Consider the following 6,818-nt stretch of genomic DNA (forward strand, 5'->3'; position numbering starts at 1 on the left):
ACTGACTAGCTTCTCTCCTTGCCCACGTATGTGATTTATTTAAGCAGCCTTGAACCTGCGCACAGAGTTAACTAAATTATACGAACATGGGCTGATGATTAAAAATAACCATTAGCCAGCTGATTGTTTTGGGTTTGTTCATAAATTCAACCTGCAGTGGTCAAAGCGTCATGTGAACTGTCATTCAGAAGTTGTTTCACTTGGCGCTCAGAACAGGGGTGGAAATAATAATTTGGGGGCTGAAGGTACCTCACAGTAAAAGTACTGACAAAGAAAAGGTAGTTTGTTTGTTGTTGTTTTTTTGTTTTTTATTACAAAAACAACTGATAGAGTAAAGTACCAAACTGATAAGCAGTATCAGTAGTAGTACTGTTAAAAGTCTTAATGATACTCATATGAATGAGTAGTTTGGTGCAAGAAGAAACTGCTGCACTTCTCCCGATATGGAACAAGGAACACATCAAACTACAATGCACATACATGCCCAGGGTTTCCTTCAGTTTTCAGCTCATGTGAGAGGGAGGGGCTTCATTAGGACCCCACCACAGCACCGTATCAAGGTGAAAAAACTACATCAAAAGTACTTTACCACACGCAATAAAAAGAGACAAAGTAGAGAATCCTTTGACACAAAAGCCACATGTGAAAGCAATAAAGGTCTGAGAGCTCCAGGGTCACTATAGTATGAACAGAAAGAGGACTGAGGTCTCATCAGAGCTGAAGTGGACCAGAAAGAGGACCAAGTCCACTTTCAAATGAACTCACTGTGTGAACACATTCCAAATGCCAGCAGCAGGTTTTCATGGCCAAGCAGTCGTATTATGAGGGTCTCACTGTCATGGGAATGTTGCCTTTATGGCGTTATGAGTAAGTGGACTTGCCCCTGGCGGAGGTCGCACTCTGAGTACTCCCTAGTTTCAAATGTGTTATTCTATTGTTGTTTTCAGTATGAATCTACAGTGGAAAAAATAAGAGGTCTGGAGGACCCCCCTCACTGCCCTCACCCTCCAGCTGAGTTCCACCTCCCCCTCCTCCTCACGTGTCTGTAGCAACATGTTGAATCACATCTGACAGTAATTATCTGTTCTTGTAGTTGAACCCAGATGTCTCCCTGAGGCACGAGCTGGCTGACAGTCGGCTGGATAACCGTGGGTCGGGGCCTGTGTCCACACAAACTCCTGAGGCTGAAACTTTGTTCTGACTCCTAAAAATTGTGTTTGGAACAACAGCCACAATGAACTGTGGAAAACATATTCTGATGCCAGACATGTTAGGGGATGTCAGGACGTGTCAATCTGAGGCTTAAGGTGATAAAATTGCTGCTTTTCTTGAGCGTGGATGATGATTGAAATAACACAGGAGAGTATCTGTGATGTGAATCAACCTGCAGTAAGATACTCTTCACGATGCTGCCTGAGTGCAGGGCTGCACAGAGAACGACTTGATCCTGCTCCAAGGCAGACTGTTGGTTTCATTTAATTAATGTAATTATATAGTTTGGTGATCCGACAGCTTCAGGCAGTAATGTTCTGTTACCTTCAGCTGTATGTCACTGTAGAAACCTCAGCCTGTTGACCTTCACGTTTCTTTCGGCTGTAAGAGAAACAAGCAGGGTGAAGGCAGGCCATCCATCAGGAGAGACAAACTGTGCTGTGCTGTCCATGAATATATCTGGAGGACAACAGTCCTCTAAGTGTCCTATGGCTCTAAAACCAGACTCCTGCATATGGAAAAGCAACATTACAAATGCATGGGTTTAACAGGGCATCAACATTTTAATCAGTTTCTCTTTGTCTGGGCTGCGACTGGGGTGCTTCATTCTGCATCATCAAGCTTTACTGCTTCATAACAGCAGCTTTTTAACAGCAGAGGAGATGAAAAGCAGCAGAGATGAAGCTGAGTGCAGCGGGAGACTCTGTCTCTGCTGTTCCTCCCAAGGCTTAAATTGTGCATGAAACAACTCTTTTTAATCCATCTGAACACAGTCAGGGTCTCTTTATGACCAAGTTGGCCACATGGGTCATAAAGTTGGTTTTATAGAGCAGAACCTTTCCAGGTTGTCCAGAAGCAAACACAATAACACCACCATAGCACAGCATGTGTGAGGCTGGTCCTTACTCCTGCCGATCTGAGCACCAGTCACATTCAGAGAAGAAGAGATGAACCATGTGTTTCCTACTGCAGCCTACCTGTATAATGCAGACTTACGCCAGCTTCCATCTGCCTCATTATTATCTGGATTATTTTGAAGTAGCACCTTGCCATGAGCAGCACTTACATGTTAGTGTGCACTCACTGTGTCATGCTGTGGGTATGTGTTTTTTGTGTCACACACATCCTATTTAAATGTTCCTTATGTGTTTGACAGTGGTGGATGCCTCGAGACAAAACGTGTTGGTCTGATAGTAAAGTTGCTGCTGAGTTTTGATGTCTTTAAGTCCATTTGTCTTCTCCATGCATGTTGCAGGAGAATCTACTCTATCTTTTCTCCACAAAAATACACAGCTCATGTGATTCAAAACTTGTGTGTGTGTGCGTGTGGAGCAATGAGGAGGCTGACCTTCCTCACAGTAATTTTATAAATTTTTTTTAATTAAATATTGTAATGCCATAGCGCTGTTCTGCGGTTCATCTGACCTGTCCCTTCTGCACTAGTTCTCCCACAGCAGCAGCAAGTTGGCTACTGCTCTCCTGCTCCATCTCCTCTTCAGCTCTCTCATCCTGACCCTGTCTTGCTGTTTCAGTGGCGCTGGTTGAAAATGAGTAAATATCCAAAACAAATCAATTGGATTTCTCACCACACTGGTCAGACTGATCAGCTTTCCCATGTGTGTTTTTTGATATTCCCCTGGACTGAGGGGGGCAAACATTCAGCGTCAGAGTTTATGAACTGGCATTAACATGATCCGCTTGCGGGGCAGTCCATATACATCCATGCTATAGACAACGTGCTGAACTCGGCAGCAGCAGCATTCTAACAATTAGCACTGAAATAGGATTTAAGCTATTTTAAATCAATATGGTGGTCAGTGTTGATATTGTGGCGACCCGCCTCAAATAAATCAATGTATAGGAAACACCGCTTTTGTTTCACGGGGGTGATTAGGGAAACTCAGTTGTGTTTTGTTTATTGTTTTGGGCATTACTCAACTCTGAAGCAAAATAAACTGCTTCAAACTGTCCTCCTCTGTGCTGCTGGCTGTTCTTGGAAGTGATGAGTGGGAAAGCCAGGTTGTCCCTAGGCCGGGCTTGTAACACTCATCTGAAAAGAAAATGGTGACTTGTTGTCACATGATGAACTAAAACTCCACACAGCCTCAAAAAGTGAGCGGAGAGCTGAGGGGAACAGTGCGTTCACAGTGATGGGGCCAACTTCCTGTCACTGTGTGTTCGCTGCCGTGCCCACTTGCTGTGTCTGTTTACATGGGGGGGGGACACATTTGGTGTGTGCGTGTGTGTGTTGCAGGACCAGCGTTTGCTCACACAGACACATGGCCAGTGATACGAGAACAGATCATTTCTAGGGTTAAAACAGTCTAGAATAATGTCGGTATGTTTTCTAAATGCTGTCTATTTTGTTAGATACAGGTAAGTCAGTCTGACCCAACAGTATTGCAGTAAATCCTCCTTCATGAAGGCGATCATGTTGAGTGTATGCAGCAAATAATGTAAAAAAGTGAATAAATGTAACGCATCAAAAACAAATTCATGTTTACGTTGAGACAAAATAGTTAAATATCCATAATTTCATTCGGTTTCTTTGTGACAGAATGAAAACTCATCGTGTCAGTAAATCTCCAGCCTCTTATTGATCAGCATCAAGCTTCATCACATTCATGGTATTTGCTGATAAAGACACTAAGTCCTTTTGATTTAATTGACTACAATTAATTAGACTATTATTTACTGCCATAAAGCATTACGCAATTCTCACAAGAGACAACAGAGAACCTGGGGGCAGAGATGCCATTCACCTTATTGTAAGTCAGTGTGCCACCAAAATGGTTATTTTAATGTAAAAATTTTATATATTGCTACTTTAAAGGTGCAAGATAATGTTAGAGGACATGTCTTTCTGTATAAATAAACCATAAAACATAAGCTGAGAGTCAAAATCCCTAAATTACATGAAATGTCCTTTAATTACAGCAACTAATCCTCTAATTACCTGAGTCACAGTAGACAAACCAGTGAATGAAAACCTTTCAAAACTCCTGTCATTGCACAGCATGCTGAAAGAATAAATCATGTGGACAGTTGGGACATCTGAGGACTGAACTCCTGTGTTTTTTTCAGTAGCAGAGCAGCGCTGCAGTGTTTTACAGACTTCATGTAATTCATACTGTTCCTGCCCCAAGCTGTCAGCTCTCTTGGCAGCTCACCATTATTTACATGGCAGTAGAAAATGTGACACAGATTTCCAGAACACGGTGTTCTGGGCGAACTGAACCCCCATCCTCACCGTGGCTGTGTGGGCAGAGTGCAGACCTAAACAAACCAAGCCTTTGTGCTGGTGCAGAGCAAGGAGAGGAGGGTTACTGACAGAGACCCCCATTTTATTCAGACACTGTCAAATGATCATCTTGTGAGAAAGATCAAGGTGCTTTTGCTGCAGAGGGAACTCGGGGAGCAGGGGAGAAAAGCTTCAGCCGGGTGTTGTCCCTGATTTGAGGACAGAAGGTGTCAAATAGGTTATAAAGCCACGTTTACTCTTGTTGGGCTATGCAAAATAAACCAGACATGACTTGAATATAAAAGGACACCAGTTGGGGGTCAGAGTTCATCTTCTGGAGCCAACACAACACACACACTGTTTTACTAACACAAAAGACTGAACCAGTGGCTTCACTTCACTTCTTGTGGCCTCTCTGTAATCCTGGCAGGTAAGTTCATGTCAGTTCACACAGAGCTGCCACATCACTCTTCACCTGATCTGAAACAGGTTTAACAAGATGTCTGTCTGACTAGAGGGGTCACAGCTGAAAGAGCAAAGAAATATTTTATATTCTGCTCAAACAGCTGCTGGCAGTTTAGTGTTAAGTATTAACAAGTGAGGTGAAGTATGTTGACACAGTAACAGTAGTAAGAGGTACTTGCATCCTAAGTATAATTTTGAGGTACTTGTACTTTACATGAGTGCAGCTGACTTGCTGCAATGTACTGTGGCTTCAGGTGCCACTTGAAGTGCACGATGTAAATGGCATGGTGTCACTTGAAGTGCACGATGTAAATGGCATGGAGGCATCATCACAAAACGGCTCAAACCAGTCAGGTTCTGGAACAAACCCAGGGTGCAGTTTGCTCATTTAGTGAAAGAAAGAGCAAAACAGTCCGACCACCAGTGAAAGAGCTCAGAGCTTAGATATTAATGACTCCATATTAATGTGAAGCTCTGTGATCAGCTGCTAGTGAAATGCACCATGCTGACTTCTGACCCTCAGTCTTTGTGGCTTCGACTTTGGATTTAGAAGCTGATGTTTCTTGTCTGACCCCCTTCAGTACATGAGGAAAAGACAGTGTTGTCACTTTGCATCAGAATGCAGCAGATGTGTGTTGGTCTTATGGGCCAACACACAGGAATCAGCTAGGCCACCAGGAGCTGCAGAGCTGTAAATCCATTTTACTAATGTTTCTGTTACGGGTCCGGTCTAGGGGGCAGACCCGTACAGAAGAATATTCTTCATAAACAGGAGAAATGACAGTAGACAGCGTGCTTCTGTTCAGTGTAGCTTCGCTTCGAGAATTTATTAAAGGAAAATATCAAAATACAATTACATGCTCTCATGATGTCTGACACTATAGTGTTAAAAATATCCCAGACCCATCTTGAGCTTACAAGTACTAAATGTTAAAAAACAACAACTATGCATTATTGGCATCTATATAGTGTATTAAAATTTATCTTTAAACATGTAGGCTGCTGCCTCATTAGCCAACCATAGCATTTGGGTCAATGTGTACTGTAATACATTACCAGCTGGTTAAGCAAACAGACTTAAAATAATAATAGCTGGAATCATATTCAGAGTACCAAAGCTAATTCTACACATTCCAGTTATTTTATGTTGAATTCGATTACAAACCTTCAAAAACCTTACAATATAACAAACTGTCATTTCCTTCACTAACATAACACTTAACATGCATTGCAGCTCTATTCGGGAGCTTATAGTCTAGAACACATAAAAGAAAATACACGTTGAGAGTGGGTGGGTGACACCATGGCTACAAGACCTCGTGGCACTGCTGTAGCTAACCTGATACAAAATAACCCAAAGACCATTTGGCTTCATTGGACCTGGCTTAATGTAAACTACTAACACTAGTAACGTTACACCGTTCGTATCTATGTGTTTTTGGTGCTTTACACACTACTAACCTGCATAAACAGGAGAAATGATGAGGCAGTAGGCAGCGGGCTTCTGTTCAGTGCAGCTTCGCTCCGAGAATGAGGAAACGGCGCCAGACTCTCAGAGAGAGGCCCAGGCCTGAAGCACAACTTGTATACTGCTCCCAAGTGGCGCACCCCAAAACGATTATAAAGTAACAAAAATGTGACCATACATTTTGTGTGTGTCACAAGTCCACTGCTGCTGCTGGTTCAGCTCAGGATGATGCAGGAGCAGACTACAACCAGATACAAGCCTGTCGCATTGCTATGCAGATGATACTCAGTTATATTTATCTATGAAGCCAAATGAATCAGGCCAGCTGGTCAAACTTCAAGCATGTCTTAAAGACATAAAGGCCTGGATGACCTGCAACTTCTTACTTCTAAACTCTGACAAAACTGAAGTTATTGTGCTTGGGCCTGAAAA

The sequence above is a fragment of the Monopterus albus genome, unplaced genomic scaffold (assembly GCF_001952655.1).
Source record: "Monopterus albus unplaced genomic scaffold, M_albus_1.0 scaffold57.1, whole genome shotgun sequence".
NCBI classification, from domain to species: Eukaryota; Metazoa; Chordata; class Actinopteri; order Synbranchiformes; family Synbranchidae; genus Monopterus; species Monopterus albus.